The 26,362-nt window shown below is 45.6% G+C and overlaps 1 protein-coding gene across 1 annotated transcript in view; it reads left to right on the top strand.

Annotated features, from left to right (window-relative positions):
• Window positions 1–12,023: 12,023 nt before the first annotated feature.
• FBLN1 (fibulin 1) overlaps window positions 12,024–26,362 on the top strand; it is a 56,031-nt gene continuing 41,692 nt past the window's right edge. The window contains exons 1-2 of the mRNA XM_048516041.1: window positions 12,024–12,902; window positions 25,297–25,396. The gene's annotated coding sequence lies outside the window, so the exon portion shown is untranslated. The remainder of the gene's footprint in view (window positions 12,903–25,296; window positions 25,397–26,362) is intronic.

Here is a 26,362-nt window from a genome sequence, read left to right as displayed (position 1 = left end):
TCAACTGTCCTTCATACCACCCACTGTATGAAAACAAGATACACAACTTGTCTGAGTGACCAAGGCCTAAGGATTTTTTTTCTCCCTTGCACTCCCTTCTTAGCAGCCCTAGGGTGGTTATTGCAGGGGAAAATCAGTGGATATGAGACTAAAAACCTCTTTTCCACTTCCCCTATAATCTGGTCTTAGGCGTGAAATGCTGATGAACAGTACAAGATTGAACTAAGCGAACTTCGCCCAATCAGAGCAGGTACAAGGCATGTTCATCGGAGTAGGGCATTTTCGCTCCACATTGGGCACATGTTTTTGAAAGGGCTTCGGAGCAACCCTGCCCCATTCAGGTCATTAAAAGCCCAGGAATGGCTGTACAGAGGCTCAGAAGGGGAGCAGTTAGATTTACGGAAGCTGTCTCAACCCCATCGAAGAAACCCAAGAAAATGTCATGCCGAGGATAAAATCACTGAAAAGTTGTCCATCGGCAGCGAAGAAAGAGCTGAAGGGACGGTGGGCATGCCATCTCGAAGCATATGATGGTTTGAACGGGAAGGAACCATCTTGTTGGTTCTGGGAGGGACGGGCCCCCACTGTTGCTATAAATGATGATGCTATAAATGATTAAAGAGGACTTGACCTGGGGCGTACAGACTGCCGCGGTGGTTGAGAAGGCCCAGCAAAGACTGTACTATCTGAGACTGTTAAGGAAACAACAACTGAATGGAAAACTCCTAGTGTCCTTTTACCACTGTGCTATAGAGTGTCTTAACCTACTGTATCTGTGTATGGTTCTCCAGTTGCACAGTGGCAGATAGGAAGGCGCTCCAAAGGGTGATCACTACTGCACAGAGGATTATCGGCTGCCCTCTCCCCTCCTTGGAAGAACTCTATAATTCCCGAAGCCTAAAGAAAGCCCAAAATATTCTGAGAGATCCGTCTCATCCAGCACACTCTCTTTTTGAACTGTTATCATCTGGCAGACGATACATGTCTATAAAAACTAGGACAAAGAGGCTTAGAGACAGCTTCTACTCTAGAGCTGTGGCTATGATGAACTCCGTGGCTTCGTGTTGATGTGTTTGGGGCTGTGTAGGGATGGGTGGAGGAAGGGGAAAGTGAAGATGGGGTATGAGTCTGAAATTGTGTGCATCGAGGAATGCTGCTGTAAATTTCGTTGGGCTTATGCTTAAACTAGGAAGAAAACTGCCAAGATTGGCAGGTCTGCGAGGACACATCCCCCAGTGTGGGGATGCACTGAAGACCTCGATGAACAGCTGTTACAGGTAAGCGCAGCCCTGTTTTCTTTCAAAAGCTATTTTCCGTTTCTAGCCCCTCAGTTAAAAAACATTCACTGAAACCTATGCATCGTGTCCCGTATCTGTTTTTAAAGTAAACGGGAAAATCGTTTCATGCTTTCTCACTGACATCATGCAGTCAGAAGTCCCAAGAGTTGCCCTCATTCTTGGCAGGTAGCTGTGAAAGGAGATTTAGTTTCCTAAAGCTGCTTCCATTCAGTAGAACGGAGGCTGACAAAAACAGGATTCCAGTGTTGAGTCTGGAGTTACTATTTATCAATTGCTCGGAGCCGCTCTGATGGTTTTAGTATGCCACACTATCAGGAACCACGGCAGACCAAATCCAGATCCCCTGCCTTCGGAGGAGATCTATACTGTGCTTCAATGAATAGTGTTAAAGTGTTAAAGACCAAAGGAAGGGAACAACTCCCTAACCAGATGGCGACCAGCCAGGAATGGGAAGAGAAGAAGTAATTGGGAGTCTGAGACTTTTCAGTCTAGAAGAGAGAAGGCTAAAGAGAGCATGATGATAGAGGTTTACGTAATTATGCACAAGGTAGAGAGTATGGAGAGGGAGAATCATAGAGTTGGAAGAGACCTCAAGGGCCATAAAGTCCAACCCTCTGCAATGCAGGAACACACAATCAAAGCACTCCTGTCAGATGGCCATCCAGCCTCTCTTTGCAAACCTCCAAAGGAGGAGACTCCACCGCACTCTGAGGTAGTGCATTCCATTGTCGAACAGCCCTTTCTGTCATAAAGTTTTTCCTGATGTTCAGGTGGAATCTCTTTTCCTTCCCCTTGAACCCATGACTCCTGGTCCTAGTCTCTGGAGCAGCAGAAAACAAGCTTGCTCCCTCATCAACATGACATCCCTTCAAATATCTAAACATGGCTATCATGTCACCTCTTCACCAAACTAAACTTACCCAGCTCCTGAAGTCTCCTCATAGGGCCGTGGTGGCGAACCTTTGGCACTCCAGATGTTATGGACTACAATCCCCATCAGCCCCTGCCAGCATGGCCAATTGGTCGTGCTGGCAGGGGCTGGCTGTGAATCTGGCATCAACATCTGAGTGTAAATTCCCTGTCATAGGGCATGGATTCCAAACCTTTTACCATTTTGGTTGCCCTCCTCTGAACCCGTTCCAGCTTGTCAATATCCTTCTTGAACTGTGGTACCCAGAACTGCACACAATAGGACATTTTCTTCCTCTCCCGAAATATTAGAACTTGAGGGCAGTTAACGAAGTTGATGGCCAGTAGATCAGGACAAACAAAAATCAAATACATCTTTACACAACGAGTGAGGAAAATGTGGGATTTGCTGCCAGAGAATTTAGTGATGGCCACAGGCGCACGCAGTTTTAAAAGGGGGTAAGACAGATTCATGGAGGATAGGTAAGCTTGTCAACCCCCCAAGTCGTACCTGGAACTCTCCGGCTATTACAATTGTTGTCCAGACAATCAAGAGCAGATCCCCTTGGAGAAAATGGTTGCTTTGGAGGGTGGACTTTATGGCTTTATACCATGCAGAGGTCCTTTCCTTCCCCAAACCTTGCCGTCCCAGGCTCCACCCACAAAATCTCCAATTTCCCAACCCTGTGCAGGAAATCCTAAGGAAAAGATCTATCAGTGGCTACTAGCCATGGTGACTAAAGGCAGCCTCTGAAACCCATGCCAAGAGACTACATCATGGGAAAGCCTTCATCTCTCTCTACTCTGTTTCTGGACCTTTTGAGGAGTACATTGTAAACAATATCCCAGTAAGCCTCTGTTGAGGATTACTCCTTCTTCCTAGAGTTGTCCCACTAATGCAGGGTCCCTGCTTGGATTTGTAAACACCAGTTCTCTCGATCAAGCGCGATGTCTGGTTGCAGGCCTGTAGCTTTCAGATTCGTATTGATGGTATCTTGCCATCATTGCTTTGGCAGTCCGTGGTTGCCAACCAACAACCTCAATATGATAGGCCAGTGGTGGCGAACCTACGGGTGCCAGAGGTGGCACTCAGAGCCCTCTCTGTGGGCACGCACAGAGTCCCCCCCCACACACACACATCTAGGCTGGCCTGGGCTGCTGGTCTTGATTATTAGCATTAAACCTAAGGCCTAATTTTGGGGAAGCAGTGTAGGTAACCCTGTTAAGCACTGTTAAACACCACTGTTAAACACCACTGAGTTTCATGCGAAGAACTAAAGCGCGATCCTTTACCTGGGAGTAAGCTCGGTTGCTGGCAATGGGGCTTGCTTCCGAGTAAACCCTCCTAGGGTCGTGATTCACCTGTTGGAAGAGTTGCACAGTTGCTTCAAAGCAAAGCCACCCACTACCACCAAGCTTACTCCCGAGTAACGCATGCCTCGAAGCCAACCGTTTTTTCTAAACTAAAACCTCAGTATTCAGGTTAAATTGTTATGTTGGCACTTTGGATAAATAAGTGGGTTTTGGGTTGCAATTTGGGCACTTGGTCTCGAAAAGGTTCGCCATCACTGTGATAGGCAATGCTGGAGACAGTGTCCGGGGCTGCTCGTCGGACATGGCAGAACCAGCGCAGATGCCCCTCTCTCATCTCTCTCTCTCTGTTTGTTTGTTTATTTATTGTTCATTTTATATACCACCCCTCCCCCGAAGGGCTCTGGGCGGTGCACAACATAAAATAACAAGAAGACAAGTGGAGCACACAAACAATTACAGATATAAATAATATAGGCTCCATTAACCATAAATTACAACCCCATTAAAATTCAGCAATACAAAATTGGCGGCGTCCAACATTAAAACCCTCGTAAAAACCCTCCCAAGAGGGGGAACAGCGGGCCCCATAGATGTTAAGGGACCCAAGATGTAAAGGAGAACTCCTTTATCCAAGATGTTGAGGATGACTCCTTTATTCATTCCCCTCCCAATTCTTGCACTCCGGATTAAAGCTCAGATTAAAACTCGGAAGGCACTGAAACTGCTTCTCCAGAAGCTGCGAGTGCTGTAGCGGCACACAGCCAGCCAACGTCCAGGAGAGACTGCGGGAGAGACTTTTGCAAATGCCAGTATCCTTTTTCCCCCTCTCCCCCATCTCTATCTTTTGCTGTGTTAGACCCGAGATGGACTACATCTGTTTTCCTTCTTCGTTGCCTATTCCCTTTGCAGAGCGGAGATCCCCTCTGATTAGCAGGGTTGGCAGCTTCCTGGAGAGAAATGTCCTGCCTTTTAATACAAACTTAACATGTGGCGTGGTGTTGGACAGCTGGAGCTTGTGTGGCACTGAGGTAAAATCACACTAGTTGGTAAATAATGTCTCTATTAAAGGGACAGGATCGATTTTCTCCAGATAGTTGGCAACCCGGGTTAGGAGCAGCAGAAGCCAGTCAGCTAGAAGCACCATTTTTTTCCTTCATGTCACTTCCCCCTCCTTTTCATTTTTGGCCTGACTTGGTGCATTTGGAGAAGGGGGGGGGGGGCAGTGAGTAGGCGGGTCTAGTAGGTTTTAGTGGGAACTCTTATTTTATCATTTCCTATTTATCAATAGATTTGTTTGGGTAAATTTATCCACTGATGAAGACAGAAATGGACAATGGAAAGGTGCTTAAGTTTGAATATTTTGTAAATATTAACTATTATTCTGATTTAAATTATTTACATTGCTTGTTGTATTATTATACTCTGTATTATTTATAGATTGTATAGATTGTATTGATTATTGTATTATGCATTGATTGTAAATGTTATACGTTGACTAAATGTTGGCCTCCCTGAGACCGGCCTTTGGCTGGAGTAGAGCGGAATATAAATGTATTTTTACGTACTATTTTAGGTTTTATGCCATTTGTAAGCCGCCCTGAGCTCTTTGGGGGTAGGGCTGGGTGTAAAGATGATAGATAGATAGATAGATAGATAGATAGATAGATAGATAGATAGATAGATAGATAGATAGATAGATAGATAGATAGATAGATAGATAGATAGATAGATAGATAGATAGATAGATAGATAGATAGATAGATAGATAGATAGATAGATAGATAGATAGATAGATAGATAAACCAGTCCTGCTCCATAATTTCTTTCCTCAGCTGGAGTTGGTACGCCAGGAGAAAGTGGGGGAACTCCAGAAGAGGGTGCAGATTCTGCAATTTTGGATGCTGATTCAAAACATATCTCAGTCCCTGCCCCACCAATTTTTGCCAGATTGGTTCTTGCTGAGTTTGTATTTTTGACATCTTTCCCTTTGTTGACACCTTCTTTAAGGAACATTTGGCACCCTCTTCCGATTATTGTTATTATATGTTACCATCCTTTGTGCTCTAGGATTCTTGTACTATATTGCACTGTGATCTTGCCTCTTTCTGTCTGTGCATCAGAATGCTGATTGGCTCATTTCATTGGATACATGAACAGAAGAACCTGCCTTCAAGAGAATCGGGCCATTGTCTGTCTGTCCATAAGACTATCTGTTCAGATTGGAAGTGGCTGTCCAGGTCCTCAATGAAAACACAAGGAGGAAGTGTGGTAGACCCACAGGCACAAAATCCAATAACTACCACACTCAGGCTACATACAAGAGTATAAAGTTCAAAGGAATTCCCACGATTAAGCCAGAACTATGGGGACATATCAAACCAGAGAATACCTTTTAAGAAGCTTTCAAACTCTGGAATTTCATGGACGCTTAACTGGCAAATTAGCTTTTAATGATTGATGAAGTGTGACACGTAATGGGAATGTAACTGGGAACCCATCATTAAACGCACTAACACTGGAGACTTGTGACGTCTTGCCAGGCACTTCACAGTGAGTTTACCTTAATTGTGGATTGATATGTTCACTGAACATATGCAGCGGTGTATTGGTCTTATGCACTTTAGTTGGATAGATTTGTCATTGTCTGCTTCCATGTCCTACCTCTGATATTCCTTGGAAGTCTCCCATCCAAATAATTGCCAGAGTCGAGGCTGAGACTGTGACTGGCCAAAGGTCACACAGCAAGCTTCCATGGTGCAAGTGGAGATTTGAACCTGGATATCTCAGATACTCAGAAGCCGTGTCGCATAGTGGTTAAGTGCTTGCACTGCCACTCACACGGTCAGGAGTTCGAGCCCCCTGTGGGTCAGATATCCTGGCAGCTGGATCATGGCCAACTCAGCCATCCATCCATTTCTTGGTTGGTAAATGAGTACCTAACACATACCTAGGGGGTAAAGAATAGCCAGGGAAAGCAATGGCAAACTACCCCACAAAAAAGGCTTGTTTACAAAATCACTGCTTGCAGTGGTACCCCAGGGTTGGACACGACTGAAGGGGAAACTTTACCTTTTTATCTCAGATACTAGCTTGATACCTTAACCACTACACCACACAGGGTTTCGGAGACACAGGATAACAGTTCATAAGTGGCCACATCACTCTTATCCTGAGATATCTCCTGAAGAAGAGGTCTCCTGCACCTTTGCTCAGCTGTGAAGAAAACAGTGAAACTGGAGTTCTGAGTAGTTTACTCCACACAGGAGTCTTGATGGCACATACTGTACCATAAAGGGGAGAGGCTATGGGGTCTTTCAGGAAAGAAACTGAGGGAATACTGAGGGACTAGAAAATGAGATGACCCCCCATAAGTCCTTGCAGGTCTCCCCCCATCTTGTGTGGCTACAATTTGTTAGGAGCATCCAAAAAAATGCAGAAATGCGGTACGCCAACTATCCAGACTGAATATGTTTCTAGATTCAGACGGTTAAAATATCTAGGATGATCTTGATTACATAGCCCAGAAGTGTCCAACTCTGGTGCTTCAGATGTTCATGGACTACAATTCCCATTAGCCCCTGCCAGCATGGCCAATTGGCATGCCCTTTCCTTTATCCAAACAACCTTCAATGTTCAGTTCATCCTAAGAGCAAAGAGGAAACAAGAGAGTAAAGTCAGTTTGACATGCAAAAGAAGATGTTTCCGAAAGGCTCAGTTACAAATGTTTTTGGAGTCATGTATGTCTGAGGAATGCTTACTGCACTTTGGATGCTCTTGTTTTCCTTTTTCTCCTGGCTCGTTTCTTTCCCCCCCTGTGGTTATCTTTTGGTAATAAGAACCAAATGTTGCCTGTGGAAGTGACTGGAAATGACACTACTGATTAGAATGGCTGGTTCTCCGCCGACCCCTTTAAAAAGCCCATGCATAAGACATCATTTAAACTGCTTTACAATTTAGCAACCCTTGCAAGATAATCTTTGCAGACAATGTGTGTGTGTGGGAGGCAGAGTTTCAAAGCAGAAGTCGAGCAATTACTGGTTCCCTGCGGTTTGGAATGAGGAGGAAGGTCTGAGTGAGCCATGCTGAAGGTCAAGAGACATTTATTTATTTATTTGCATATATTCCCCAACTGTTCCAGGCTTGGCCTGAAATTACTGAGGCTTAGTCTACTCAACCTGGCCAAAAGAATGGTCATGAGTCTTCAGTGTGATCCGAAGAACATTTTCCTAGGAGTAAACCCCATAAAGAGGGCCAGAATGATGTAATGGTTAACAACAGTGCACCCTAATCGAGAGGATCTGGTTTGATTCCCCACTTCTCTACGTGAGGAGTGGACTCTAATCTGGTGAACAGGATTTGTTTTCCCGTGCCTGCACATTAAGAAAAAGAGTTTGGATTTATCCCCCCGCCCTTCTCTTTTAGAAGACTCAAATCTCCTTTCCCTCCCGCCCCCAATAACAAACACCCTGTGAGGTAGGTGGGGCTGAGAGTGCTCCGTAGACCTGTGACTAGCCCAAGGTCATCCCGCTGGTGTGTGTTGGAGTTAGCACAGGCTAATCTAATTCCCCAGATAAGCCTCCACAGCTCAAGTGGCAGAGCAGGGAATCAAACCCGGTTCCTCCAGATTAGAGCTCACCTGCTCTTAACCACTACGCCACTGCTGCTCCTAGCAACTACCGGTGCATGCCCTGGTTACATAGATATTAGATTAGTGCAATTTCCTGGACATGGGATAGCCTTGAAAAACATCCAGAATCTTTAGTTGGTTCAGAGTACTGCAAACCATGATGTTGGCTGGAGTGAGTAATAGGAACTGTATCACTCCAGTCTTGGCCCCTCTGGCCCAGCACTTGAACTGTTTCTGGCACAATTAAAGATGCTGTTGTTGACCTTTGAAGCCCTGTATCGGGGGTGTCTAACTCTGCTCCTCCAGATGTTCATGGACTACAATTCCCATCAGCCCCTGCCAGCATAATGCTGGCAGAGGCTGGTGGAAATCATAGTCAATGAACATCTGGAGGGCAGAGTTGAACATCCCTGCCCTATATGTACTGCCTAGTCCCTTACAGACCTATGCCTTGGTTCAGGGCCCCTCACTTTCTGAGATTGGGTAGCGGCAACCCAAGAGAGGGTCTTCTCAGTTGTGGCACCCAAACTCTGGAACTCTCCTCAGGGAGATTTGTCTGTCCTCTTCTGTCACCATCTTCCACCTGTTTTGTTTCATGTAGCATTCCCATCTCTCCTTCCTACCCTGTTTTTAATTGTTGTTTTTGTGTATGTGTGTTTTATTGCATAGCGTAACTTGGTTTTAATTTTTTGAAAGATGTTTTTGTGGTTTTTAGCAGTTTTTTTAAAAATTATGCATGTTTTTAATCTGTTAGCTGCCTTGGTAGCCCTCATGAGGGCAGAAAGGCAGGGTATACATTCTATAAATAATCAATATACTATTTAGCCAAGGTACATTAATCTATTTTACTGAACTTAGAATGGTCGAATGAGAAACAGGAGCCAAGCGAAGATGACAAGGAACGGGAAATAAAATGTATCATCATTTCTTGTTCAACTTTACATCTGAGACAAAGCAGTTCTCAGCTTGAGAACAAGACATGAGTGATCACACACTCTGGGGCATGAGGAGGCATGTCAGGGTGCAATTTTGAGGTAAATGTGAACTTTCTTGCTCAAAAGGGGCAGTGCGTTCAATAACTTCTCAGTGAAATTCCACACATAGCTACTCAAGTCACAGCATGGTGAAGTGGTTAGTAATATAGCACGCTGGAGTAGAACCGGAGTGACCTGGGTTCAAATTCTCACTCCGAACCTGCCTACACATTATACCTCCCTATCCCTTTCCTTGGAGGTTTCCCGCCAAATATCAGTTGTGAGTTCTCCACAAGGGACTCAAGTCGCAAGCATACAGAGCCCTGACGCAGATCAGGACTACTGGGACAATCCAAATCGAGGATTCACACACTTGAGAACTGAATTTCCAGCAGGGAACTCACAGCGGCCTCCAATTAAATGTTCCAGTGGAGGACAAGTATGAAACGTAACATGTATGGCCTTCTGCCATGGCGGTCCTTGTAGCTTTGGGCCAGTCACTTTCTATCAGTGTCATCTACCTCATATTAGTTGTAAGGAAAAATATGAAAGAAAAATAATCCAGCCTGTTGCCCTGAGCTATTTGAAAGAACAGTCTCGGTGTCCCGGAAAGATTTGTGAGGCATATTTGGCCATTCTTGGGCGAGTCTCTCCTTCCAAGTCCTTCAAATGATGAGGAGGGAAAATGCCTTCAGCTAAAAGCACGTTACCTGGATCCATTAGTACTGGGAGACGCATCATGCCAGGGGTGTTGTGTGGTTTTCGGGCTGCAAGGCCATGTTCTAGTAGCATTTTTTCCTGACATTTTACTTGCTCTGTTGCTAGCATCTTCAGAGGAACCTGTAGGCAAAATGTAGGAGAAAATGCTACCAGTGATTCCGGCCGTGAAAGCCTTCGACAATACCTTGGAGGACAGTTTCCTTTCCTCTTCAGCAGCTCCCAAGGGCCTATTTTCAAAGACCCAAACCAAGAGGTGGGACAGGATTCCTGGAATTCTACATTACCTTCTCCAACCACCCCTGCAGAGCGGTTATCCTGGCTGGGTGCCACTCCGGAGAAATGTTGAAAGAAGCAATACTTTTGATCAAACTAGATTGGGGTGTGTAATTATGTGCACCCTTCCCAGTGGAACGGTCAGGAATCATTTTTGAGAAAACTTGCATAGAATTAGACTGCACCTATTGCTTTCGCTTGATGAATTTACTTCTATGTTATGCATTCAAAGGGCGATTCATATCCTTGCTGCCTGCTTGGTTCTCAGCGAACAGCCTGGTTACAGATGGGCAGTCTTTACCTTCTGTGGTATACTAATTATTACCTGCGACTAGGTGTGCATTTAGTATGAGAGCGAAGCTGAAACTGTAATGCCCTCCCCAAACGTTTCCTCATAGATAGCAGGGTCCATCAAAACAACCTTTTAAACAGACTGATCCGAAATGATCCATTTTGAACAACCAAACTTCATAAGCCTCTTTTCATACGTGTACCCAACCAAGACTATCTTGCTTATCAAATATTTACAGAAGAGCAGGTAGATTCTAATCTGGAGAACCGGGTTTGATTCCCCACTCCTCCACTTGAGTGGCAGAGGCTTATCTGGTGAACCAGATGTGTTTCCGCATTCCTACATTCCTGCTGCGTGGTCTTGGGCCAGTCACAGTTCTTTGGAGCTCTCTCAGCCGCACCTACCTCACAAGGTGTCTGTTGTGGGGAGAGGAAGGGAAAGGAGCTTGTAAGCCACCTTGAGTCTCTTTACAGGAGAGAAAGGTGGGGTATAAATCCAAACTCTTCTTTCTGTAAGAAGTCTCAAAGTGGCTTACAAACTGTTTCCCTTCCTCTTGTGAGACAAATTGTATTTGCTTTAATTTGTGAGACAAATTAAATATTTATTTGATTTAACTTGTGAAAGCTGAACGCCAGATAACAGTGTCTGTTTTAAAGTTAACAATGGCTGTTTGTGAGTTGTACTACACAGCGGTGTCTAATTTAGAGTCTTAGATTGTAAGCCAGCTATGACAAGATCCCGACGTTACTCTGTACATCTGGTGGTTATCAGCCAGACCAGACAAGATAAAGAGACTTTCAGCTCTGTGATCTTTTGTTTGTTCAAGACCGAAACAAACCTTATTGCCAAAAGCTGTTCTTTTACTCTTTGTCTAGTATTTTCGCCAATTACCTGCTTAGCTATAAACTAGCCAATCAAAGTGACTGTTTATTTTTTAGCGTAATGACTAAAGGTATAAAGATTTCTTTTGGTCTTTCCCTTTTGGGGGGCAGGCGCATAGTTTTTGGTGTGTGTGTTTCTCCGAACTTTCTATTCGCAAACAAAGAGTTTATGACCAACTGTTTGGAGATTTTTATCCAACACCCTCCCCACAATACACACTTTGTGAGGTACGTGGGGGCTGAGAGAGTTCTGAGAGAACTGTGACTCATCCAGCAGGCTTCACCCAGGTCACCCAGCAGTCACTCACCCATGTCACCCAGCAAGCTTCATGTGCAGGAGCGGATAAACAAACCTGGTTCGCCTGATAATGTGGAGAAGTGGGGAATCAAACCCACTTCTCCAGATTGGAGTCGACTGCTCTTAACCACGACAGTGGCTTTCTTATGAAGGCAACTTTCCCCAAAAGGACTTCCTTAAAGGACTCTATGGAGCAATAACCACTTGTCGCTTCTCCCCTTCCCAAATCCCCCCCCCTTTTCCCTAGGCTCCATCCTCAAAATCTCCAGGTATGCCCCCACTCACAGCTGACAACTCCGTGGACCAACCACCCTCGACCACCAGGTGTTCAGCTACTGACAAGAACCAGGCCTGGGGGTGAGCTGTGGAGGAGGGACCTTTTTGGCTCAGGGGTGCCAGACTTTCCCCCTGCTCAAAGTCCTGAGGCCAGCCCAGCGCTCTGCAGAGGCCGTTGGACCTGCTTGCAATCCTTGCACCAAAAGCACAGCTGGGGGGCGGAGGGTAGGTGTTTGGGTGGGGGTGTTGCTGGCTGAACCTCCCCCCCCCCTTCACACACCCCCGGCTCAGACCCTCCTTCGGACCGAAGATCACGTTGCCTTTTGTTTGCCTAAGATAAAGCCAGGCAGGCCGGGCCGCTCGGCTGTCCTAAGGGAAAGGTGGCGTGGCTTCCTTTGTTCGGAGAAGTTTCTGCCTTCGGATTTCGCCTCCTCAGCCTGGACTGACTCCCCCCCGCCCCACTCCCGATTTCACACTCATTTGCATAGCCTTGCATTGCAATTGAAGCATTGCATCTGCACGGCGTGGAACATTCACCTCGCCTTGCAAATATAAGGCCACTTTGCACGCCCCCCGCCCCCCGGGGCAGTCCTCTCCGGCGAAGACTTCACTCCCGTCGCGGGGCTTTGCAAGAGCTGAAGGCATTTCGGGAATTCCCTTTCTGGTTGCCAGAGGAAACCCGAACCGACGCTCGGCGGCTCGCGAAGGCTCCTGAGCCAGACGCCGCCGAAGGACCACCCCGGCCGGCTCCGGTCGATGCCTTCCCCCAAGCAGAGCCAGCCTGCGAGCGGGACCCTTGGAAGGCGGGCGGGCGGTTAGCTGGTGGACCCCCCCACCCCTCCAGACGCCCCTTTGCCCACCCGGTCCCGGGCAGCTGCAAGGACCCTCGCGATCCCAGGCCAAGGAGAGGCGACCGCGACCGCCCTCTCCCCCCGGCCAGCTTGCAAGTTCCCCGGGGCGCTGCGCCAGCCCCGCACCGATGGAGTCTTTCCGGCGGCTCCTGCTGCTGCTGGCTTGCGTGCCTGTGCACGGCTTGCAAGGTAAGGTGGGCGCACGTGGGAAGGGAGAGGGGATCAGGGCAGAAAGAAGGGTCGGGGGCTTACGCTGCTCCAGCCGGGCAGGCCGGTCGGGGGAGCGACCCCTCGGGGCGCTGTGTTGGGGAGGGACCCCCTCCTGCGCCCCCATTCCACCCCCGGGAGATCCTCAGGTTCTGCCGTCTGTGGAAACACGCGCGCGCACCTCATTGCAATCCCAAGCTTTCATTTCACACAGCACCCCCCAAAATGCAGCTTTTTCATCTTGAAAGGGGCGACCAGACCGAAGATGAGGTTTCAAGTGCCGTGGAGTTCTCTAGGGCTTTCATGTTCCACCCTGGCCATTATTATTATTATTATTATTATTGGTTACATGTATTTTATTGGATCCATGTATATTTCGAGATTGCAAGCTATCAGGACTCTTTCCCCCACTTGGAACAGCTCTGAAATTCTGTTGTACGTTTGTTTGTTGGGGAAGTGCTGTTGACTCAGTTCTGAATAAGCATCCATTTGGAGTCAGTGTAAAGCCCCCTGATCTGCACTATGGTTGCTTTTTTCCACTGTTGGATTCTGCATTCAGGAAAGTGCATTCAGGAAAGTGTCTTCTTCTGTGGCTGCTCCCTCAGCCCTCAAGTAGCTGGATGCCCACAGAGGAAGTTCTTGAGATGAACAGAGAGACTTCTAATGTTCCTCTCATAGGAATGAGAAAGGTGAAGGCAATATAGCCATGGGTAAGGGAATCTTGCAGAAGACGTTTTTACTTGGAAGTAAGTTAGGTGCCCCAATTGAGCTTTGGGGCACCTAACAGCTACAGGTTCTTGTGGGTTTTCCGGGTTGTATGGCTGTATTCCAATAGCCTTTTCTCCTGGCGTTTTGTCTGCATCTGTGGCTGGCATCTTCAGGCAAAACGTCAGGAGAAAATGCTTCTGGAACACGGCCATACAACCTGGAAAACCCACAACACCCTAGTGATTCCTGATGTGAAAGCCTACGACAATACATCTGCAGGTTCTGCTGGTGAGGTTTGATGTAGTCTTGATAGTCTTAACCAAATTATACTGCAAGTGTGTTCCTAAGGAAAAGAAACATGTGTTGGGGTTGTACCGAAAACTCTCTCTAATTCCTCTTCAGGATGTTGTGGGTCTAATTTAGTGTGTGGCCATATAGTATGACGTGCTATGTTAGAACATGGATTAGGTTGACCCGGGAAATCTGAAACTTGCCAGTCCCGTTGTATTGGTCCTAGAGAGCTAACAGCCGGTTAGTTCTCTGCCAAGTATAGTACGTCTACATGAAAGGGTTAGTCACTTTAATAAGTCACAAGATATTCATGGAAAACATTTCGCATCCTTAAAAATTGCAAATCATGTCACTTTCCTAATATTTATGTGGAAGAAAATACTGATTTTAACCCAACTGTGTTGAGTAAGATTGGAGGATTGGGCTTTATTTGAAAGCAAACAAGAGTTGGGGCTTAATTTGAGTTATATGCCATCAGGGCTTAGTCCCAAATCTGATTTTGGTGTTCTGAAGCACTATTCAAGAAAGCTGTCCAGGATATCTTTGGTTCACCACTGAGTGACCACAGCTCCACAGTGGGCTGGACTCATAGTTTCATCCAAGCTGTAGGTGCCTTCAGGAAAACAGGGCTATCCAGACAAAAATTGTCCAGTGGGAAGTAAATGGTATATCATTGGTGGGATAGATAGTTGTTTTCTGTGGATTAATACACTTTCTGACTTTTATTATTTTAATTTTATTGATATTATTTATTGTCCACCTCTCCCACTGAAGCTCAAAGTTGCGTATGTCGCCTTAGTCAGTGCATTCAGTGGGATGGAACGTCCAATAAGCAAATGCATAAGGAACAACACATCTGTAGTCAGAGTGTTTCAAATACTTAACCTCTCGCTTGATTGGTTGACCTGCTTGGTCGCTGGATTAACTAGCCCCATTGACCAGCCAGGTACAACTTTATGGCCAGTGTGGTGTAGTGGTTGAGAGCAGGTGGATTTTAATCTGGAGAACCGGGTTTGATTCCCCACTCCTCCAACTGAGTGGCAGAGGCTTATCTGGTGAGCCAGATGTGTTTCTGCACTCCTACATTCCTGCTGGGTGACCTTGGGCCAGTCACAGTTCTTTGGAGCTCTCTCAGCCCCACCTACCTCACAAGGTGTCTGTTGTGGGGAGAGGAAGGGAAAGGAGCTTGTAAGCCACCTTGAGTCTCCTTACAGGACAGAAAGGTGGGATATAAATCCAAAAAAGGGAAAAATTCAGCACCCAACTGCATTTCTGCCTGTGCTTGACTCACAAATAGTCAGAACGAGACAACCGTTCAAGAGACATCCATTGTGTAGGGAGCAGTGTCTTGCTCTTATGCCAGTCTTTGGCCCCTGCATCTTCATGGCACCCCTTAGCAGGCGGGGTGGGGGGAGTCCAACTGCTAACAGGCTGGTGGGATAGTAACTTTTTTGTAGCTTCATTTGCAAGATTGGCTTGGAGAATCCACAGGTGTTCATTCCCAGCAGACCTGCTGCAAATTTCAAACTGGCTTGAAAAGCTGAAATAACTTCCAGTGACGGGTTGTCCTTATAATTCCAGTAATGGATAAATACGTTTTCAGGTGGAGGTGTGAATGCGTGTGGTTTAACATGATTGCAGTTGGGCAGAACATTACAATTAAGCAGCTGGCTGCCTGTCATTCTGGGGAAACTTGGCAGCATATTGCTATAATATTTTTATGCATTTCATCATTAATGCCTGCATGGAAAACTGTCTATATTTAAACACAGTTTCCAGAATTCTCTTCCACTGCGTCCAGCCTCTGCCAGCCAATTGGCCATGCTGGCAGGGGCTGATGGGATTTGTAGTCCATGAACATCCGGAGAGCCACAGGTTGCAGACCCCTGAGGAACTTGCCGATTGGGGAAGACATGTGACTCAAAGGCTGAGGTCACCAGGGAGAGGGTTAATTTCTTCCCAAAGAGGTCCTCAGCTGCTTCCCTGTACATTCTCCCATGTAAGAGCCAGCGTGGTGTAGTGGTTAAGACCAGGTGGATTCTAATCTGGAGAACCGGGTTTGATTCCCCACTCCTGCGCCTGAGTGGTGGAGGCTTATCAGGTGAACCAGATGTGTTTCCGCTCTCCTACATTCCTCCTGGGTGATCTTGGGCTAGTCACAGTTCATTCAGAACTCTCTCAGTCTCACCTACCTCACAAGGTGTCTGTTGTGCGGAGAGGAAGGGAAAGGAGCTTGTAAGCCACCTTGAGTGGCTTACAGGATAGAAAGGTAGGGTATAAATCCAAACTCTTCTCTTCTTCTTCATGTAAGAAGAATGGTGTTCACAGAGCAAGAGAGAGTAATAGTCCACATCAGTGAAATTGTGCCTAACAGACAGAGACAGGGCAGACGTCATCCATCTTTGTAACTTGGCAATATTTCCTAATGCTAACCCAAAACAACCCTTCTTAGAGGAAGCTGCCTGCTGTGGCCACGATTCTTTCCAAATAGCCTTCCCTTAGGGCAGTGGTTCTCAACCTTCCTAATGCCGCGACCCTTTAATACAGTTCCTCATGTTGTGGTGACCCCCAACCCTAACATTTATCCATTTTACCGATGGAGAACACTGATGATCAGGTTGAGAGCTTTCAAGTGGACTGTCAGGTTTGGAGCGATCACATGCCACTTGTGCTTTTTCTGAAAAAAAGAACACTGATGCCGAGAGTCTTAGGCGACGCCTGCAAAAGGGTCATTCGATCCCCATAGGGGTCCTGACCCCCAGGTTGAGAACCACTGCCTTAGGGTTTATAATTTTGCTGTATCTCTGCTTAGAGGGTGATTAATTAATTCAGTCACTCCCAATGCAGAGTTTAAAAACAAAGGCTGCGTAATACATTTTGTTAAGGCCAATCCAACCAGCGAGCAGCGTGGTGTAGACTAGGAGCCGGGAAACTCAAGTTCAGATCCCCATTTTGCCCTGGAAATTTGCTGGGTGGCCTTGGGATAGTCGCACAGCCTCAAACCTGGCAAATATTTGGATGGAAGACCTCCCAGGAATACCAGGGGTGAGATGCGGAGGCAGGCAATACTAAACCTCTGAACGCCTCTTGCCTCAAAAACTCTAAGACAAAAGTAAACATTTATAGTATACTAAGATACTGTATATTATACTTTATATTATACTAAAAGTAAACTTTTGTATTATACTAAGATAAAAGCAAACTTTTATATTATACTAAGATAAAGGCAAACTTTTATATTAAAACTTTTGGGATATAAGAGTGAAGTGAACCTCCAAATTCAATTCAGAAGAAAATGTGTCTCATCTGTCAGACTTTAAATCCGTCTGTAGGTAATTTGTTCTCCGCCTGGTTCTTTGGCACATCTGGGCGCTCCATATAGCTATCTTAGTAGTATAACTAATGCACCATCTGGAAATACGTTGAGAGTAGGAGGTGAGCTTATGATTTGTAACCGGGGAAAAATTCCAGTGGCCTTGTGCAATTGTAGTATTTGTCCGTGTCTCCATCATAGTAGTAAATTTTCTGTGAGTTTGGGCTGGAGCTCATAGCAGCCTGACCATTTAAGGAGTCTCTGGCCTGTTGTTTTGAAAGAAAGAGAAGAAAAAAAAAAAAGACCAAACATTCAAAAATCTTTGGGCTGCTGCCTATAAAGTTTCCAAGGAAAAAGGTTACTGAAGGAAAAAAATTAGGACTGAGAATGTTTTTCTAAAGGTTCCTAGTGTTGGTTTTATTCTTAAGAGTAGTTCTGTTCGTTATCCTTTTCCAGTTACAGTCTTTTACAATAACATTGATTGCATGATGATACCCAAGTTTCCTAATCTCGCTTCACCATTCCAGCTGGGGCTACCGAGGTATCCAGATAAAAGGAATGTCCTTGTTTTGAGAAGCTTCCTGTCTAATACTTTAAATTTGTTTGTTTGATTGATTTTTGCCCCGCCTTTTCCCCTATGACCGTGGTGGCAAACCTATGGCACTCCATAAGCATAAGCATAAGCATTTTATTGTCATTGTGCACGCACAACGAAATTTACAGCAGCATTCCTCGATGCACACAATTTCAGACTCATACAATTTCAGACTCATGCAATTTCAGACTCATACATCATCATCCTCCACCCATCCCTACACAGCCCCAAATACATCAATATGAAGCAGCGGAGTTTAGCATAGCCACAGCTCTAGAGTAGAAGCTGTCTCTAAGCCTCTTTGTCCTAGTTCTGAGGGCCCTGTATCGTCTGCCAGATGGTAGCAGTTTAAAAAGAGAGTGTGCTGGATGAGACGGGTCCCTTAGAATATTTTGGGCTTTATTTAGACTTCGGGCATTATAGATTTCTTCCAAGGAGGGGAGAGGGCAGCCACGATAACTCCTTTGTTGCAGTATTGATCAATTCCTTTGGAGCGCCTTCCTATTCGGCCACTGTGCAACTGGAGAACCATACACAGATGCAGTAGGTTAGGACGCATCTCTATAGCACAGCGGTAAAAGGACACCCAGAAGTTTCTCTCCATCTAGTTGTTTGCTTCCCTTAAAAGTCTCAGAAAGTACAGTCTTTGGCTGGGCTTTCTTAACCACAGCGGTAGTCCTGTAAATTCCCCAGGTCAAACTCCTCTTTTAATCATAACGCCGCCAGGAATTTAAAAAACTAGCCACCGGCTTCCACTTGATCTCCATTTATAGTCCAAAGGGGCTGAATTTCTGAGCTATTCCTTCCTATAGTCCACTATGAGCTCCTTTGTCTTGTTAGTGTTAAGAACCAGGTTATTTTCCCTGCACCATGAGAGCAGTCGGTCCACTTCATTCCGATAGGCAGACTCATCCCCTCCAGAGATGAGCCCCACCACCGTTGTGTCATCAGCAAATTTGATAATGGTGTTACTATGATAGACAGGAGTACAATCATATGTATAAAGGGTGAACAGTAAAGGGCTCAACACACAGCCCTGTGGCGTTCCAGATGTTCATGGACTACAATTCCCATCAACCCCTGCCAATTGGCCATGTTGACAGGGGCTGATGGGAATTGTAGTCCATGAACATCTGGAGTGCCATAGGTTCGCCACCACTGCCCTATGAGAACCCAAAGTAGTAGAATTGTTAACCACCATATTAGACTACAAATGCATGGAAGGGTAACAGGGACACATGCAGTTGGGGAGAAGGCTTTAAAACAAAGGTTTCCTTGAAGAGGGAGGTTTGCAAACAATGCTTTCCTCAGCCCTATTTTAGCTGTTAAAGGTTTTGCTTCTTCTTCCCAAAGATGGTTCCATAATTTACCTGGATCATGGTTGTCAGGGGTCCGTAAATGTGTTTGTCACATTGTCCCTTCACTCTCCAGTGAGCAAGGAAAGACCCATCCCATTTTATGCTGCGCTTCCAAGATACTTCAGCCATCTACTATGGGCTCAATCCCACCCCTATACTCAGCTCCAGACCCTGAAGGACTGCTGACAATCATTTGTGTCTAGCTACACCATGGGAGTGCTAAGCCTTGTTCTCGTACTGGGAGCACGGCTGAGGGTACTGAGCTCCAGAAGTGCTCAAAGCACCCCTGAGGCAAAGTATGATGTTGGAGAGACAAGGAGAAGTGGAGCCCTGAAGGAAATGCCATCTTCAAATGGTGGACCCCATGGCAGAGGAGTAGCAAGGGGGGAAAGCGTCCGGTGCATTGGTGCATCTTCCACACCTGCCACGCCAACGTCTGCCCCTGTCCAGCCCGGAACGCCCTCACCATGCCCCCACAGGGGCGCCTCCCTGGTGCGTCGCCCCCTGCCCTGTCCCCTTGGAGCTACACCTCTGCTCCATGGCATCAGAGACCCACTGTTCTCCCTTTCTCAACTCTGTCCTCTGCAGGCACTGTTCCCAGACCTCCAAGAATTTCCAAGACGGAGTCGTCAAGCATGTCCAAAAAGCCTTCTAAGAGCTCTGAGCCCTACATTTGATATTAATCTTTATGGCATTATCATCCAATTAAACCTTAGCTAATCACCTTTACTTAATTAAGCTGCTGTGACAGGCGGCACAGGTAAATAAGATTTAAAAGTGCAGCTAGGAACAAAGTGTAGCCCAAACACAAGAAGAAAAGAAAAATCTTCATAGGAGCAGTTTGGTGGAGCAACCAACTAAAAAGAGAGGGAATAGGTATCTCTGAGGGGGGAATGATTGAGAAATTTTATTTCGATTCCAACTAGTGAACATTGAGTCACTTCACTGTGTGTGTGTGGAAAATCTACTCTGAGGAAATTTCAGTCAGAGAGTGACCTGAAATATATTGTGTGTCAGCATATGTTGCAAGCAGAGATACACAGGCAATAGAACTGGAAGTTTATTTTGGTCTAGGTCGGAGTGGAATAGTAGAGAGATTTTCCACATTGACCATAAATAAAGACCAAGGGAAATATATCTCCTCAGAGATAGAAGAAGAGTTCCTAAGCCGGTTAGAAAGGGAATTAACTTAAAGGAGGATTGCCTGCCTGGTTATTAGTGTTCTGCTTAAGTTATCTCACAAGAGAGATTTCTGTAGAATGGGAAAGACTGTGTGTACTCAGTTAAGAAGTGCCAGCCTGCAAGAACTCAGAAACATTGTGAAACCCCTCAATAATTCAAGACAAGCTTATAGCATCCTAGGATCTTATAACATCTAAGATACTGAGAGTCCAAAAAGATTTTCAAAATCTCTGAGTATGTAACAGAAACTAAAGATTGTATATTGTTTACTCCTTTCTGATTTCCAACTATTGAAATACCTCCTAATTCCATCTTTGTGTTCAATAAATCTTTGTTTTACTATGTTGAACCTGCCTTAACTAGTTCACTAGCGTCTTAAGGAGGGGGTTTGTTTTAAACAAAAAAGTCTTGTTTTCACCTTTCAGGAATTCCTTGGGTTGAGCAGATAAGCCACCGAAATACTTGTGGTGTGGGACAATATTAGAACTTAAGCTAAAAACCTTCCCACGCTACCTGAAAGGTTGCTCATTCGCAATAAGCCTGCAACTACAGAGAAAGACGGGTGTTGTAGGGTCTTTGGGGTTTTAAAGGCGAGGCTAAATGGCCATCTAACAGCAATGCTGATTCTGTGAACTTAGGCAGATGGTGAGAGGGAGGGGAAGAAAGGATGAATCACTGCTCAGGTCTTGTGGTCTGTTCTGACATGCCCAGGGTAATGCCAATTGCCACTTTGGATTCAAGAAGGAATTTTCTTCCAGGGCAGATTTGGTAGGGACAGTGGTGGGATCCAAAAATGTTAGTAACAGGTTCCCATGGTGGTGGGATTCAAACTGTGGCGTAGCGCCAGTGGGGCTGGGCGGGGCACGATCGGGGCATGGCCGGGCATTCCGGGGGTGGGGCATTCCTGGGCAGGGCTGTGGCAAGGACGCAGCTGCTGCGCCAGTCCTTGGGTGGGAAACGAGTGCACGCAGGCACAGGCTGCCATGCACGCCGGTGCACCTCCTGCTAGACTGCTTCAAGTTCTGCGCGCTACTCTGAGAGGAGGGGTGTAACTAAGGCAAAAATCACGTGGCAAAATCACCAATTAGTAACCCCCTCTCAGCACACACAAATAATTAGTAACCTACTCTCGGGAACCTGTGAGAACCTGCTAGATCCCACCTCTGGGTAGGGATCGTGGAGGTTTTTTTGCCTTCCTCTGGGCAGAGATCAGGGGTCACTGGAGGGCGGAGGGGGAGGAAGGAAGTTCTGAATTTCCTGTATTGTGCAGAGGGTTGGACTGGATGACCCTTAAGGTACCTTCCACCTCTGTTTCTATTGGTAGTACAACAGAATCATCTCAGAAGAGATTACACAAAAGGGAATGCCTCTCTGGTGGCATTTCCTGCATGCAGTTTTTTGTGTGTGGTTGTATATTAAAATAATTAAAAATTAAAAGTCTGCTTCCTGACTAAGCAGGGGCACCTTTCTAGTAGATTGCAAACATTCTTTCGATGGCAGATTAAATGTAACTGAATGAATTCTCTCATCACCCTAGTCCACCAGCTCGCTTAGAAGTTTTCTCTCATTTTATGAAGATCTTTCGCGGATTTGTTCAGCGCTATGAGGAAAGACTGGAATTATTGTATTACTTCATTAATTCAAAATACAAATGTCAGCAGTTTCTTGTGTCTAGACTTTTATCTCATCCAAGATAGCAAACGGAGGACACTTGATACACGCTGGCAAAACTAATCTAGGAAAGTTTGATGCAATTGCAGTTGGACATTCATAATCTTGTAACTGTGAAAAAAAAGGGAAAACGCTCTAATGCTGATTGCTAGCGTCTTCTAGATGACGCAGTTCTGAACCACTCTAACTTTTAATCCAGTGTCGTGGAAATTCCCCCAACCACAAATGAGACTGCCTTAGAGGATTCTTTCAGCTAGCTGTAAGACTGGTGGAAATGTTTGAAAAACAAAGCCTTTAATCATGAGTCCTCCTTCTCTTGCACTTCAACAGCATAGTGCAAAGATTCTGCAGTGTTCACTGAACTGTTTTTTCATAACATCTTACTTTCTGCATGCAGGGAATTTTCTTAAATATGGAAGAACATGCATGACTGTACTCTTAGTCTGAAATGGTACACTCCAGGCGTGGCTTTGCTACCTTGGTGGGAACTTGGCCTTTGGTATGCCTCTGAATGTCACTGTTGGTTCAGAGTTCAGCTGTACCCTTTCCAAATTTGGTTTGCATTGGACTTTTGCCACTCCAATTATTGCAATGAAGAGAAAGAGGTTAACAGCACCTAAAATGTAGCAAGTCCTGGAAAAGGAGAAAACTTTTGCTAATCCTGGGACATCAGAATAAACACATTTTTGATAAATCAATTGCAAGCTAATGTATTGGGTTTATTATAAGCAAAATTAGCCTTTCAGATCAGGGGTGTAACAAGGCAAACTGTAGCCCTGGGCAAAACCTGAGTTGGACCCCCCCCCCCAATGGGTGGCCACTCCACCACCACCAAATTTTTTTTTGCACCAGGACATTGGTGCCTGCAGCCAGGGGGTGCATTTTTAGACATATCAGCACTAAAATTTCAGCGTATCATCAGGAGACTGTCCTTATGCTACTCCTCAAGTTTGGTGAGGTTTGGTTCAAGGAGTCCAAAGTTATGGACTCCCAAAGGGGATGCCCCATCCCTCATTGTTTCCAATGGGAGCTAATAGGAGATGGGGGCTACAGTTTTGAGGGTCCATAACTTTGGCCCCCCTGAACCAAACTGCACCAAACCTGGGGGGGATCATCAGGGCAGTCTCCTGATGAGAGCCTCTGAAAGCTGAGATCAGTGCCTTCAGAATGTTCTCTCTTCAGCTCTTGTAAATTCCTTCTTATTGATTAAGTTAATATAGGAATCTCATCGTAGAATAAAGATTCTTGGTCATTTCTGGGATAGTTACTGCAGTAGGCGTATTTTTGGATGTATCGACACTGATACCCTCAGGTATCATCTGGAGACTGTTATGATGGCACCCCCCCCCCCCCAAGTTTGGTGCAGTTTGGTTCAGGAAGTCCAAAGTTATTGGACCCTCAAAAGGGTAGCCCCATCTCTTAGCAAAGAATGGGGCACCCCTTTTGAGGGTCCATAACCCTAAACCAAACTGCACCAAACTTGGGGGGTCCCATAAGGACAGTTTCCAGATAATACCCTGGAATATTGGTGTCGATACATCCAAAAATGCGCCCCCTGCAGGAACATCCCTGAAATTTGCCCAAGAATCTTTGTTCTGCATTGAGTTTTCTGTATTGCTGTCAATGGGGGTTGCAGGCTGGGGGCGGGGCACATTTCTGAAGGCACAGTCTCAAAACTTATGTTACTGTGAATACTTTGGAAATTCATAAAGAGGCATGAGATACTGTTCCTTAAAATTATGTATACTTCCAGCTGCCTTTTCAAGCACTGTAGTTCAGCTGTGTTTGGGGTTTACTCTCAGGTAAGTATATGTAGGATTGCAGCTTCAAACACCCTCCAAAGCTTAGGATTTTTGTGTGTGCGCGCTCTGTGTTTGTGTGTATGTGAGTGTGTGGGTGTCTGTATTGGTATGTGTGCACAAAACTGGCCTCTTTTATGCCATATCTACACTACAGTAGCCCTGAAAAGTGTTGGAAGGATGAAGGTAGTGGATTTGCTGTGGAAATGCTTTGGCCCCGGTTTGGATTCCAATTTTCTTGCCAGGTTCTGATCTTTGCCTTGTTGCTGAAACACGGGAGTTGGTGCTCATGCATGACTTCTCCCCTATTAAGAGCTTGAGTGTGCTTGTCACACAGGGGTGTGTACAAAATAAGTGTGGCAAAACAGCTTTTTGTCTGCTTTTCTGCTTATTACATGTCAAAGTGACGCATTTATGCAGTCTAACGTTCCGTGTGATGAACGCTTGAAGCATCCTGGAATGGAAAGCTGTTGTGTGCTAACAGTATTCGTTTGGCTGGCCCTTGTCCACAAATAATACGAAATCCAAACAACTAAGGTTACAGTCTGCACTTGGGGAACTTAATCCCTGACTTCAGTGGGATTTAAGCTCTGTAATTTATTTTGGAATTTTCTTCTTCTAGGGGAAAAAACTCCATCAGCTCTATATTTAATTTCCTATTATTTAATGTTTTTATCCAGTCACTACTTAGGCACCTGTGCGGTTTAACAATTTTTCTCCAAATGTGGTTTTACAGGAATGGTTGTGTCCAGAGTATCTTTCACTGAAAGACATTTCTCCTCTTATAGGTCATCAGCTTGTGTTGTTTTTAAGCCAGAGGTGATCTCAGAGTGGGATCCTAGCACAAACAAAATTTTCTGCTCCCGATTCACTCAGTGAAGTAGCCGGCAGTCAGTTCAGGGCAGACCAAAATAATACTTCTAAGACACAAGTGCAGAGGTGGGATCCGGCAGGTTCTCACAGGTTCCCAAGAGTAGGTTACTAATTATTTGTGTGTAAAATGTAGAGGGGTTTTCGGCTTATATTGGTGATTTTGCCATAATGATTTTTGCAACTTTAGTTTCTCGAATCTCCTCCCTCAGCAGTAGCACGCAGAACTTGAAGCAGTCTAGCAGGAGGTGCACTGGCTATGCAGGCAGCCTGTGCCTTGCATTTGTTTCCCGGGTCCAAGGACTGAGATGAGCGGCTGCGGTCTCCTAAGCTACAGCCCTAATCTAGCAATGCCCTGCCCCCGGAATGCCTGGCCACGCCCCCGTCATGCCACGCCCAGCCCCATTGGTGCTACGCCACTGTTTGAATCCCACCACCATGGGAACCTGTTACTAAAATTTTTGGATCCCACCACGGCACAAGTGATGGAGGCAAAACAGAATAGGAAGAAACTGAATGGAGTTGTCAACTGAACTTCCTTGTTATTGTTTGCTGTGTGTTTGTAACAAGTTGCTTTCTCTTCCTGCAGAGACTTCAGTGGAGAGCTGCTGTGCTAATGGATACGAGTGGGCGAGCCAGAAAAGAGACTGCAGTTCTCTGCCCTTAAATCTCGACTCCAGAGAATGCAGGTATTCTTCTATGCCATTTGCTTGCCTGTTGTTATTAGCAACAGACGGAATGTTCCTGGGCTGACATCATTTCACTCGGAAGTCTGAGCACCTGCGTTCTTGTCTTGACTCCTTCCGCAGTTTCCCACAGTTTCTTGGCATATTGCTTTCCTACAGTGACATGGGATTTGTTCACATGTTACTGCTCCTTAGTAGAAGATGGAGCCGCCTGATGGGACCTTTCTTCTCTCTGTTGTAAATGGCTTGGCTGGATTTTCTTTTTGGAACAGGGAAAAACGTGTTTTGCAATAGTATCTAGTACTACGTTCTGAATTTTTGCATTTATATTGGCTTTGAGAGTCAAACTCCTACACTGAGCAGTTGACAGATAAAATTGGTTTATGTAGAAGTTGACGGAAGTATTTTTTAAAAGATGAAACGAGGAGGGGGAAACCATATTTCTCGATCAGCTTCTGGGAGCCAACGCCATTAGGACTCAAGATCTGATCTTGTTGATGAAAAGGATGGGCTATTTCTACCCAAACCCTCATGACTTGTCAAGACAATGATAGTCCAACTTCCTGCAGAACTACACCCTTCGAAGTCCATTGAAGTCAATGAGCTTAGAAACAAGTCACTCTGTTTAGGACTGCGACTGTTGGATTTGCAGTTCTTCAGTGTAGTTATTTTTGTACAGTGTATATATTTTTGTATAGTATTCAGTTATGTGAGAGGTAGTGGTTGGGCTCAGAATAAGTTTAGTAGATTTAGGATCGAATTTGAAACTAGGATGTTGTGGGTTTTCCTGGTTGTATGGCTATGTTCCAGTAGTATTTTCTCCTGACGTTTCGCAAGATGCCAGCCACAGATGCGGGTGAAACGTCAAGGAGAAAATACTACTGGAACACGGCCATACAATCCCGGACAGTCCACAACATCCTAGTGATTCCGACCGTGAAAGCCTTTGACAATACAATTTGAAACTGT

The sequence above is a fragment of the Sphaerodactylus townsendi genome, linkage group LG14 (assembly GCF_021028975.2).
Source record: "Sphaerodactylus townsendi isolate TG3544 linkage group LG14, MPM_Stown_v2.3, whole genome shotgun sequence".
NCBI lineage: Eukaryota > Metazoa > Chordata > Lepidosauria > Squamata > Sphaerodactylidae > Sphaerodactylus > Sphaerodactylus townsendi.
Note: the sequence above shows the minus strand (reverse complement) of the source record. Positions and strands in the feature narration are given on the sequence as shown.